This window comes from Hipposideros armiger, unplaced genomic scaffold (assembly GCF_001890085.2).
Source record: "Hipposideros armiger isolate ML-2016 unplaced genomic scaffold, ASM189008v1 scaffold_342, whole genome shotgun sequence".
NCBI classification, from domain to species: domain Eukaryota; kingdom Metazoa; phylum Chordata; class Mammalia; order Chiroptera; family Hipposideridae; genus Hipposideros; species Hipposideros armiger.
In genome coordinates, this window is record NW_017731692.1 from 1,421,194 (window position 1) to 1,434,537 (window position 13,344).

Genomic DNA, 13,344 nt, shown 5'->3' on the forward strand with positions numbered 1-13,344 from the left:
GCTTTGGAAACACAGGAGCTTCCCAACCAGTCATGTGGGGTCACACAAAGCTTCCAGAAAGAGGCATCTGGGTTAAGTGCTTTTTTATAAAAGAAAAAAAAAGTTTCTTCTAATTATCTGAGTAGGAGAGTATGTAGGAATATATTACTTGAGCTGGAGATATCAACTGAGGAGGAGAAGATTTGGGAAAGATGAGGTGTTTGATTCTGGCCTTGTTGAATTAAGGTACAGAGGACCCGAGTGAAGCTGTCTATTTGGGCTGGAGAGAGAGATTTAGCAGTAGTCAGCAATGAGGCGGCCATCGAGCCATGGGTACAGGTGGGCTCTGCCCGAGAAGAAGGGTGCCAGTAAGAGGATAAGAAGGATGTAACACAACTCGGGGGAAGACAAGCATTTAGAAGGCAAGCAGAGCAAGAAGAAGCTGAGAAACAATAGATGGAGAGGCAGGAGGGAACACATGACCAAAGGAAGGAAGCAACACCCAGAATGCAAGCGAGTGGTCCCGATGTCAGATGCTGCCAAGACAGCAAGTGGCAATCTGAAAAAGGTCCACGGACTTAACCAAAGGTCACTGATGATCTCTGCAAAAACAGCTGTAGGGGGCAGAAGTCAAGTGACCACAGCTTGAGAAGTGAAGCACTGTGTTTAGATGGCAGGGCATTCATGAAACCCAAGGAAATAAAAGTTGCCTGAACCATCTTCTGGAATTCAAGAAAGGGGACGACTCAGGGGACACGGATGCAGTTGCAACAAAGATGGCAGGCGTGGAGGAGAGGTGCTCATTCTGCCCTTGCGATCCTCTGGGAGCTGCTTAAACATAGAGTGGAAAGGCAAACGCTGAGGCAAGTGAGAAGAATGGCCTTTATTGAGTACCTATGGGGTACCAGTTAATGTCAAAAATACCACCTACAGTTACATAGCTCTTTATGTTTTAAAAGATTCATTCATGTATCTTGTCATTTAATCTTAACAACTACTCTTAGAGATAAGCAAGAGGCAGCTCTGTTTTAAACATGAAGAAATCAAAATTTAGAGGGGGAAAAAAACCAAAATAATCTACCTGAGTTCATATATCAGGTAAAGGTAGAAGACGCAGGACTTCCTCCAAAGCCCAGACACGTATCTCCAAATGCTTACCAAGCATTTTCACTGAAGAAAATGCTGTGTGGCTCTGAGCTGCGTCTCAGCTTCCTCATCTGAAAAACGGGGCCATTCATATTATCTACCTCACACTATTGATAAATGTCAGCACTTAAAGGGGTCAATAAATGTGAGTCATTATTAGCTTAAATTCAACAAGCATAACCTGCACACCAACCATACATCCTGTGTGCCCTGTCTTGGTGAACTGGAACAGTGGTCCAAACCAGAAATCTGGGCATCAGCCTACAATCCTCCATCTCCCTCAGCCCAGAGTTCAATCAAGCGATGAGTCGTTTTAGCTCAGTGCTTCTCACCCTTACTTTCATTTTTGTCTCCCTAAGAAGACTTTTTAGACATTTTCTCCCTAATTGTACCCACACCCATAAAATGTTAAAACCATAACATACCTGTTTATGCACTGTGACCTTTTGGAAGGTCACACACAATTGTAATAGCTAAGATTTTGTTTACGCCCTCCCTTCCCCCAAAAACCAATTTTTGCCCCCATAGAGCCATATCGCCCCACTGAGAATGCACCTGCTAATCCTTCCTCCGAAATCTCTCTGTATTATTCCCCTTTGCTCTATCCTCGGCTCCAAGGCCTTGTGCTCACAATGTTTCATCTGGATTACTCCAACAACTTCCTAACTGCGCTCCTTGCCCCATTTCAGTCAGCTCCCCCATCCATATGCCACCAGCGTGAGCTTTCTAAATGCAAGTCTGTTCATGTCAATCCCTTTCTCAAAACTCATCAGTGGTGCCCCATCACGTGTTGGACCTTTACAGGCAGGCACTCAAGGCCCCCACTGAGAAGCCCTGGGGCTGAACCCCAGGCTTAGCTGCCACCCCACCCCACCACACCCCAGGTGCACAGTGTACAGCCCTTATCTCCGTGCCTTGGAACTCTCTCTTACCTCTGCCTAGAAGGCCCTTCCCCTGGCGCCTTCCTAGTGAACTACTTATCCTTCAACACTCAACATCGGTTAGACACGCCCAAACTGTCTTACCACAGGCCAAGGGGAGCCATCACTGTTCCTCTCACGTACCTCTCTGTGTCACACTCTTCAGTCATATCCAATGACAGTAAGTATAACAACTAACATTCAGTGAATCGTTAATATATGCCAGGCTCCATTCTAAGCACTTTACATAAATCATCTCATTTATCTGGAGCACCTTTGAGGACAGGGATTATACCTTATTAATTTCGGGACCTGTTGATCTCCTGGCACATAGCAGCCATTCAACAAATGCTTTCAGGAAGCCAAGTTTTAGAGTTTTTCATACTGCGCTCTCTCCACTGACTTATCCAGCACCTCCTGTTTCCTGCAACGGTTTCTGGTGTTTACCTTGGTAATAAGGAGTGAAGGGGATGGGATATGATTATTCCACCAAAGGTTTTAACAGTTTCTTTGAAATACACTCTGATTAGGTGAAAAAAGTCATTAGGAATGCCTTTCCAAGGACCAGGGTGGGGGGGAATCTAATCTACTATCCAGGACACTTACGTATTTACAAATATAGTCTATATAAAAGATATAAATTTATTTTAAAATGTCACAGGTAAAGGCTTAATTATCTATAACCTAATAACTTAGGAAAAACAATAAACAGAAAAGATTTAGAATCGTAATATTAAAAAAGCATACAAACAGGAGACATTGAAAAAATCAGATTACATAATAATCTAGTGAAACACTTTGAAATGGAATACTCAGAAAGATAAACAGAAAAAAAAAAACAGCAGAGTGAAAAATACTCCTCATAGTTCCTTAAGAGTCCTTCGGAGAAGGTCATTTAAGTCCAATGCTCCCCTCCCCCAACCTCTGCTAATTGAAATAGCAACTATCCTTGGTAATAATTTCAAAAGACTATTACTTCACATTGATTCAGGAAGTTTTACTCTCTGAAGAAAATATATATACAATATATATATTTTACACATATACATATAACCTTCTGAATTTTATTCTTTATTTGGCATCACAAGAAATTCTAGATTTAAGTGCTAGCATCAAGTAAATAACTTTCTGAAAATGACTGGAGTTCAGAAAAGAGAGAGCTTCTAAAACAGAATTTCCTATGGTAAAAACCCAAATACCACATTTCATTATTCATTTATTATAAACCATGATTATCTTTGAATAATAAAATTATGAGTGATTACCATTTTCTTGATAACCTTTGTAGCGCCTTTTTCTTTGAAAAAACAAATATAGGTTGCTTTTACATTCAGAAAAAGAGACCTATTTCACTTTTAAAAAGGGAAATTTTTTTGTTATACTAATAACAAACATTTGTTATTAATTTACAAGTCACTTTCATGTATGGCAGTTGATGTCCCATTTATGATAACAGATATGTAGTTTTAAACCACTGCTCTGGTAAGTGCTATACAGTCCCGAAATGAGACACCTCCCAAAGAAATGCGAGAGCTCTATCTCCTCTCTTGGAATCTGAACCGTGGGACGGCTTAACCAAAAGAATACAGCAAAAATTAGCACTAGGCCAGTATCCCCATACAGACTAAGAAACTGGCAGCTTCCACTCTGAAACTCAACCACTATCCTGTGAGGAAACCCCAGCCACCTCCAGAAAGGCCTAGGTGGGGAGGAACCAAGCAGCGGCACCAAGTACCACCAATGTGAGTGACCTCTCTGGGAACTGGATCCTTCCAGTCCAGTTCAGCCACGCCAAGTGACAGCAGGCAGAGCAGAAATGAGCTGTCTCTTTAGAGCCCTGATCAAACTGCACATTCATGAGTAAATGACTGTTATTTTAAGCCACTAAGTTGTGGAGTGGCTTGTTACACGACAAAAGATAGCCAGAATACTAGGTCAGAACCCAATCCAAATTCTCTAACCTCCTCTCTACTTGAACATTCTCAATCCATTTTTCCCCCCAATATCTTCTGATTTTGAAAAGGTCTGAGAAGACCTATCTTGCTCCCAAAACTGATCTCCTGTACTTTTCCTACCACCTCTGACCTTCGACCTGAGCCTTGCTGTATTAAGATGAAAACCATTCTTCCTTAAAGGGCTATCACTTCTTTCCAGGTCCCTAAGTGTGGAACCTGTTCAATATAAAAAAAATAAGAGTGACATAGTATAGTGAACATCTCTTAATCAGCCTTCATGCTTCCTTTTGCAACTGTCCCTTCCCCACACCAGGTGGCTGTGCTGCCCTAAGGGAAGGGCTCATGACTCAAGCTCGGCCAATCAGACTCTGAATCTTGAGAGAAGTCAAAGTGGAGGAACTCAGCCAGAGATGGTCATCAATGGCCAGGGAGCCCCCAAGGTACCTCATTCCTGCCCTTACTGAGCCCTGGAACTTTATGAGGCATTCCTTCAGAGTTGTCAACTACCCAGCTTACGTTAGAGAAATTCCTACTTTTGCTTATCTTAGCACGTAGTCAGTCTACTGCTGGAACCAAAAGCCTACATACATGCTGGTAGTCTGACTTACATTCCTCAGTTTCTGTATCTGTAAGGTGGGGGTCTCTGAGGTCCCTCCAAGCTGTAATCTTCTACAGTTCTAATAACAGAACAAGTCCCAGCAGATGTGCTCTGCTTGATCTGGAATTTTCTGTAACAACTTCACCATTACCACTCGGCACCCATATACCTTACATACAAATGGTGGAATGAGAGCTGTTTTTAAAGTCTTATATTTAGGTTCTAAAACCGCAAGCTTCTCATTTGCCACTTACTACATCTCAGCAGTATTATTTTGGTAACAGCGTCACCAACCTCTCTGCTATGGTGCTGAGCATAAATAGAACATGAACATTTCCAGGAATTGTCAACTTGGCACTTCTTATGAGGAGTTAAGATTTCTTTTATAACATTAACAAAAATAAAGCGTAGGAATAAAACCTGCTCCAAACTCCTTCTAGAGGTTACATTTCCTTCTCAATTAAAATTTACTGTTTGGAAAAGTACAATGTACTCTTTTTCCTCTCTGGGGGAAAAGTCCTCCAAAGAATCATACACTTATACTCCTTGCTGCTCAAACTGGGGAGCAAGTACAAACACAGCTGCCTATTAAAATTAAGTAAAGGCAAACATTCTGCAGCTAGCTACAACGGCAGCCTGCAAGTTTGAACTGTAACCCGTAAAGAGAGAAAGCTATCTTGCTAAGCCTTTGGTTAGACTCTGAGGCTGCACCACCAGAAAAGCTGGTTGCTGGAACTGATGGCTTTCGATAGCAAGATTTAACAGCTACAAAAGTGGGACCTGGTTCTAGTATCAGGAAAGCCAACACATTGGCCACCTCCTGATCACAGCAAAGAAGATTTAGTCTTTTTTTACTCTCAGGGTTGTACGCTGGGAGGGGAGCAACCTGGGGACTCTGCTCCTTGGCGCCATATGGCCTCACATTAGACCTTACCAGCCAAAAAAAGGATAGTGAGAGAGAGATACCAGCCAGGAATTAGTCTTCCAACAATAGGCAGGAAAGAGAAAGACAGAAACTCCCCTAAAGAGCAGAGTAAGGAGAAGAAATAAGAATGGGGGCTGGTAAGTGACAGGGCTCTGGGGGCAGCCACAGGTTATCCGAATTGGGAAGCAGAGAAAAGCCGATCTGGAGAATGTGTTTTCAAAGACTGTGAATCAGCAGGCTAGAAGTCTAAGTGCCTGGATTAAAAATGGGGCTCCACCACGTTGGCCTTGAGGGAGTGACTTAGCATCTCTGTGCCTCCGTGTTCTCATCTGTGAACTAAGGTTAATAATAATACCACCTGCCTCATCACGTCACTCTCAGGATTACATGAATAAATGCCATGGACCGGGAGCGGTGCCTGGCACAGAGGAAGCCGCCAATAAGTACTATGATTATTATTTTACTGATGTTATTTGAGGTTCCTTGTGAGACACAGAAAAGACTATAATTCGTTTCTAATTAAAAACAAAAGCTATGGGCAGATAGACAGATTGCCTGACCACCCCAGAAAGACAGACTAAGCCAGTCCCGGTTTTCCCGACTGGCCATTTGTCTCTCTCCTCCTATCCATCCTCAAGCCATCTTCAGCTCACTTTGTATCTGAAAACAGCATCCAACTCATTCTCCACAGCCAGGTTCTGCCTCCATGTGGGCATAGCTTGGTCTACAGAGCACAAAGTATTGTAGATGGTTTAAAATTACCAAGCAATGTGAACAAGCAATGATACTAATCCCCCTCAAATCCAAATTCACCAGCTGATTCAAAACCCTCCGATCAATTTTGTTCTATGTACATCTAGCCTATGCATTCCCATAGTGTTCTAATAGATTTTGAGGTTGGTAGTACAGTCACACCTGCACGGGGTCTAAGATTCTGGAACATTCTTAAGCAACACTGTTCAAGAAATTCAGAGAATTAAAAACATTTGTGATTACATATTTAAAACAAAACTATATATTCTCTACATCTCCATTCCTACCACTCTCCCACCCTCCACTCCCTCTTCCCTGCAAAACAAGGACAACTCTTCAAGCAAGTACGTGGCTTTGGGAGGCCCACACTTGGGAAGCAATAAGTGGAAAAGGAGCCATGTGCCTAGTCAGCTAGTCATAGCTCAAGGTTCTCAACCCTGGATACACTTTAAAGTGATCTAGAAAGGCATTTGAGCACGTGCATGGGTGCGTGTACACACGTGTGTGTGTGTGTGTGTGGTGTGTGTGTGTGACTTTAATACCACTGCCCAGACCCCACCTCCACATATTTTGGTATGTATTGACCTGAGCCAAACCTGGGAATCAGTAGTTTTTTTAAAGCCAGAGTTGAAGCTACATCAACCCTGACGGTCAATAGGGGACTGATGTAGCCATGTGACCCATACAGCCCCAGGAGGGAGAAAAAAAATGTCACACTGAGAATTTCTAAGAGAAAAGAACAATAAATCCACTTTTTACAGTGAAATGGATGCATCCCTGCTGGGTGAGACCTGTCACATGGTTTGCTATTCCTAGAAAGAGCTGCAATTAGCTGCCAACAGATGCATTATTTCATCAGTCCCATAAATACTCGATTAAATTCTTCTGCTCTTCCTTTATGTTAGCCTTGCAGAAAGGGGCAGAGGGAGGACTTTTGATGAAATGCAGTGCTACACTATCAATTTTTTTAAAATGATTAAAATTGGCATTCATAAAAATAAAATATTTTAGTAAAATTTCATCCCAAAATATCTCTAAAGCTCTTGAAAATTTTCCTCTTAAAATGAAAAAAAATAACCATTAGTACAATTTTTTAACAAGTTTATTGCAACTATTAACACTGCAGCATAATACAATTGCATTTCAAACCCAAAGCCAAGATTGCACAGCAGAAACTGTCCGAAATCAAGAGTCAGGAGGCCTGATTTCCAGTCCTGTAAACAAATGACATTAACTAGCTGTGTGATCATGGGTGTTGACTTAATCGCCTGAAGACTCAGTTTTCTCAGAAAAATGAGATGATCTGTAAATCCCTTCCAGTCTAAAAGTCTGGGAATACCAGGATATGTCTCCATCCTGTTGATTTTGTTACATTAGCAAATTAATATGTTTGCAATTTAGACAACCTAAAATTAAGTCATTCTGGAAATTCTTCTAATAAATTTAACCGATTCCTAGCCACTGTGCATAAATAGAATGAGCACAACAGTAAAACGCCCTGAATATGGCACTTCCTTCTATCTGAACTAGAGCTGGAGCCTTCCTTCCCCACTATGCCAGCAGAGCAATGGTTCCTGCCCCAAACTCCTGTCATTCTTTTTAAATGTGAAAATACATGAAAAGCATCCTCACGTTTTTTGCCATATCTTCATACCATTATTATTTTCTTAGTATTTTTGTTTATATTGACTCATTTTAACTTAAATAAAAGCAATGTGTTTTTTTAAAGGAACTTCATAAACAGAAAACAGTTTTACTTGCTATTAAGTTAAGTGCATGTTAAATTGACACCAAAAAAAAAAAAAAACAATAAAATTCTAGCTGAATACTGTTGTCCGTAGGTTTTAAGCCTGAGGACCTTTTTCTGCCTGTTAAAAAGAAAAGCTGGCAAGTATCAAGCAAGATGTTTCAGAAATACTTGTACCAAACAGAGACTTACACCTGGATGTTATCAGGATTGAAACAGAGAGAAAAAGGAAATAACTCTTACCACATGATTCAAACCTATGTCCACCTAACATCGAAAATCATTTTAAGAACCACCCAAGATAATGGTTGTGCAGACATCTCACATCTGGAGACGCGCAACAACAAATGATTCCAACAGGGCCTGTGTTGTTGTGACATGTGTTGTTGTGAGTCATCTGTCCACGAGGAATGTTCCTACACCAGATGTACCTGGGCTCAGCCACACTGTCACCTGGGCCCCCCACGATCTGAAACGTTCCTCCTCCTGTGTCCTCTGTTGCTGAATTCAGGTCTCTGCTGAACATACCCTCATCAGAGAAGCTTTCTCTGGCCGCCACTGATAAATGCTAAGTCCTTCCTCACCACCACACTTGCTGTTTTTCTTCATGGCACAGTCACGCGCCACTCAACGACACAGATATGTTCCGAGGAATGTGTTGTTATGCGATTTTGTCTGTGAGAACATCACAGAGTGCACTTACACAAACCTAGATGATACAGTCTACTGCACACCTGGGCTATAGGGTATAGCCTATTGCTCTTGGGCTACACGCCTGTACAGCATGTTCCTGTACAAACCAGGAGATTAAATCAAGCCCAAGAGAAAATGATGCAATCAAGAGACGCGGTAAATACTAGATGTATGCGGCTGCTGCCGGCATAACATGGCATACTGTTTTACGGCAAACTGTTTATAAGTAGAAAAAGTACACCCTGACATAACAAAAATATAGTAAATACATCAACCAGTAACATAGTTATTTATTAGGACTGCACATAATTGTGTGTGCGATACTTTTATAGGCCTGGCAGCACAGGGGCTTATTCACATCAGCGTCACCATAAACACCTGAGAAATGCGCTGCATTACGACACTATGACAGCTAGGACGTCACTAGGCAATGGGAATTTTTCAGCTCCATTATAAGCTTATGGGACGACCATGGTATATGCAGTCTGTCGTTGACTAAAAGGTTGTCATGCAGCACGACTGTATTATTTATTCATCGGCCTGTTATCTGTCCCCATCAGACTGTAGAATATAGTGAACTCATAAGCGTAGGGACTATGTTTACTATACTATCCCCCGCACCCAGTGTCTGGCACATGGGCAATACTCAGTATTTGGTGAATGAACAAATGAACCCCTCATTTGATCTGCAGAGACTTTATATGTCTATTACCTAGTGCCTGGCACCTAGTCGGTCCTCAGGGAGTACTCCTATATGATATCATACTGGAGATAAGGGGAAATCTGGGCTATCTGTAGACTCTGCCTGTACCACAAGGAGGAGTCTTGCTGTGGATGCTCACCCATGATGCCCTCTTAGTACACAGGATGCCATGAGGGGAACTCCATCCAGCCACAGTGCAAGTGCCTGGATAGACCACAGCTAGATAAACTGAGATCAGCACTGAACTTATATGCAGAATAGGGTCAAGTCATGGTATGACTGGAAGATCCCAGGCTAGAAATCTCTCTAATAAACCTATTACAATACCCAAAATGTTTGCCATTATTGCTCAGTAACCTAAGATGCATCCAACTATACATGTGAGAGCCAGAGTGCACTCGAGTCAGTGACTGATGTGGCTCTACATGGTAAGGCAACGCCAGCTCCAAAAGGGACAGGCTGATCCTGGAGCCAGTGGGTAAAGGGGACACAGACCAGCCCTGCATCCTGCTCCAGTGAGGGAGGCCCAGGAGTCCAGGCACAGGGTCCACAGTGAGAACCAAACTCAAGCTGGCAAGGATGAAGCAAACGTCAGCCCCAGGACAGACTCTCCAACAGGCTAAAAGAATAGAGGCATCTGATGCTAACACAGGAGGCACAGAGCTGTGTTCTCAGATACGCTTGCCAGTGGCTAACAGAACACGAAGCAGGAATCTAGCTTAGGAAGGATGGAAATAAATAAATAACTCCCAAGTCTAAAGGAAGTCGGGTTAATGGCAGGGCTGCCAGGCTGACTGATAAATGAGAGTCATGAGAGACCCAATCCCACAGCCAGGGCCAACACAGTGGAACAAGAAGTCCCGGGCCCAGAAGTCACTACCACCATGAAAGGCTAAGTCCCACCAGCTGGTGAGACGGGGGCCGCCCATAAACTGCCTTTCCAGACCCAGAGTAGCTCAGGCACTTCAGTGAGCCTGTCAGTGCAGACAGGACCCATGAGCATGGGAAGGCAGACAGGCGGGCACACTCTGCCTTCACCCAAATACAGCACTACCTTCATCTCCTAACTGACCGGACAGGAGCCCAGAGAGATTTCCAGCTGATCTAGTGTCTGCTACGTGACCTTGGCTGGTAAGGGACATAACATCAAGTGTTCCTTCCATAGTGCCAAGCTGGATTAGGTCATTTTATTGCCAGAATTCCTCTTTTAAAATATAAGAGTGCTTACAGGATGAGAAAAACACAAAATCAATTCTCCGTTAACATTTCAGATTTTTTTTATTAACAGAAAGGAAGGCCAATCATCTAGGCAGATTCTGAGAGAATCAAAGGTTTAAATCTAGAATATAAATAAAAAGAACTAACTGGGATCAGTGACCAAGTAAGGTCTTTGAGGCAGCTCAAAATTTGCAAGTGAAACACAAAAATAAAACAAACAAACAAAGGGGAAACCAAGAATCCCTGGGAAAACCAAAACAAGAAAACTTTTTAATAAAGTAAAACCAGCTCATTCTTGGAGAAAGCTCCAAGGTCCACATTTTCCTACAGTCTAGTTCTTCAAAATTCAAAACTGCCTTTACAAAAATCTAAATAGACTATTTAAAGGTTTATTAAAATCGTCTATTACAACACTGAAGAAGCACTGTGGTCCTAGAAAATAGGCCTCCGGGTCCATTTGCGTTTTTTACCGGGACATTCATTGAAGGCGTTTCAACTCTGATACTTTTTCCAGGACTTTCAAAAAAAAAATTGGGTTTCCAATTATGACCCAATTAAATTTTAGAATTAAAATACTGCCATCAAATTAATTACACACTTAAAGTTTAAGGTCTCAAATAAGAGAAGGCTGTTAACTAACAACTCCTTTGAAATATTATTATTTCCTCCATCCCTTACATACAGGGAATGCAAAAAAAAAAAAAAAAAAATATATATATATATATATATATACACACACATTTTAAGAAAGGAAAAAACTGTAATCAAACTGTAATACTCAATATATACCAAAACCAAAAGATGAATACAAGTCACACGTGACTTCTGCAATTACAAGAGGTGCTCAAAGTAGTTAGCATCAGTGTAATTTCAATACAGTTTTTTCCTTTCTTAAAATGTGTATACATTTTTTTGGCACCCTTTGTGTATGTGTATGTGTGTGTGTGTGTGTGTGTGTGTGTGTGTGTGTATGGCTAAAACTTATGGTAGTGGATTTTCAATAATGTATGTGGATTTTTAAAGTGATTTTGATGAGATGGAAAAACCACAAAGTGAAGAAGGGAATGATAAACTCCAGATTCAGGGTTTATCAGTACGTGGGGGTTGGGAGTACGCTAGGATTGTGGAGCAGCATCCAGAAGCTCAAAGGCGATGGTAATATTTTTTTTTAACTGAGTGATGGGAAAACAGGTGTTCACTGCACCATTATTGTCCATACCTTACTTATATTTTTTAATCTTATTTAAATTGTTCAATAATTAACAATAACTATTTGAAAAGTGAGTTTATGTCATTGTCATTGTGGCAGGTATAGAGAGACATATTTTAATCAAACCCTCTTCAGAATATTTTTCAATATCAGTGTTACTCAACAAACAAGCAATTAAGAGTACTGAATTTGTGCAGTAGCCAACCTATCTCCCATTTGACCACTTGCACAGAATTAACAAACTAACATTATTTTTATAAACTTCAACACAGATACACTCTACTTTTTCCCCACTCTATACCATTTCATTCTGCTTACTTTTATAAAACACTATTTTCCCCTCAACTCCTTTATAACTTTCACCATTTGGTAAAAACCATCTTAGTTTTTTCTTGTTATTTGAATGAATCTGAAGAAATGACAATGAGGTCACACCTCTATTAAAAACAAACAACAGTACTATTTCCATCACCCATAATGATTACAAAACTAAACTAAATATTTTGGTAGGAACAGGTTTTCCGTTAGTCTGTTTTGTTGCTTCCAACTCTGTGTTGTCAAAAGGAACATCTAAGTCAAACACCAGGAAAAGACATCGGACACCCTAATTTTTCTTTTAACATTTCCCCAATTCTATGTTATTTATCCTGCTTTCAACAAAGTGGTAGAAATATCTTAAATACTTTAATTTGGCTTTGTTCACACACCTATTTAATTTGGTAAGGACAATCAAACCTGAGAATTCCAGTGGTCCTCAAAGGCCAGCTATTTTCAGTACTTCAAAAAGCCTAGAACACATATTTGCCTGTAATTTGGCCATGCTAGAAAATGAAAATGTTGCTTTCTTTTTCCACTGGGATTTCACCAGGCCTTTTTAAGTTAATGGATTATCTCATGCTAATTAGGTAACAGTCATTAATAAAAATAGAAGAATTTATCATGAGTACTTAATAGATGTGGTCTGGAAAATCATTCAGAATATGAGGTCTATGAGGCCAAAATAATAAAAGTGGTCTTTTATTACTGGTATTTGCTTTTTAACCAGTTATACTGTTATTTTAAAAAGAGCTACAATGAAGTCTGGGGACCACTGACTTGCTATCAAAACTCCAGAGAATGTTGACTTCCTAACTCTGTTAACGTTCAAATATTTTGTCAGTTCAGTTCTCTGCTGCTCAGTCTTTGTAAAAAGTATAAGTCATGAGGGCTGTTAAGAGGGAACAAGTATTCCATAGCACATCCTCCTGCTATAAGCCAGGTTAATGGCACGAGGACCGTTTCTCGTTTCCATAGCTTCCAACTGCCCTTAAAATCAAAATGAGACCCTCCACAAGCCACTGTCCTTATAAACTTAAGTACTCTGGGTGTCTGAATGAAGCCAAACTAAAAGGGACAACTTTAAATCAATAACCTTTAAAAACAAACTAAGCCAGCCTTCCAAACAATCCCCTTTGGCCATGTAGGGGCAGCCCAGGGAACAGGTGCAAGGTCTGCCTT

General features: G+C 41.0%; 1 protein-coding gene across 3 annotated transcripts in view; it reads right to left on the bottom strand.

The window, feature by feature from the left end:
* CRADD (CARD and death domain containing adaptor protein) overlaps positions 1–13,344 on the bottom strand; it is a 199,332-nt gene that overhangs the window by 166,020 nt on the left and 19,968 nt on the right. The gene's annotated exons all lie outside the window — the stretch shown is intronic.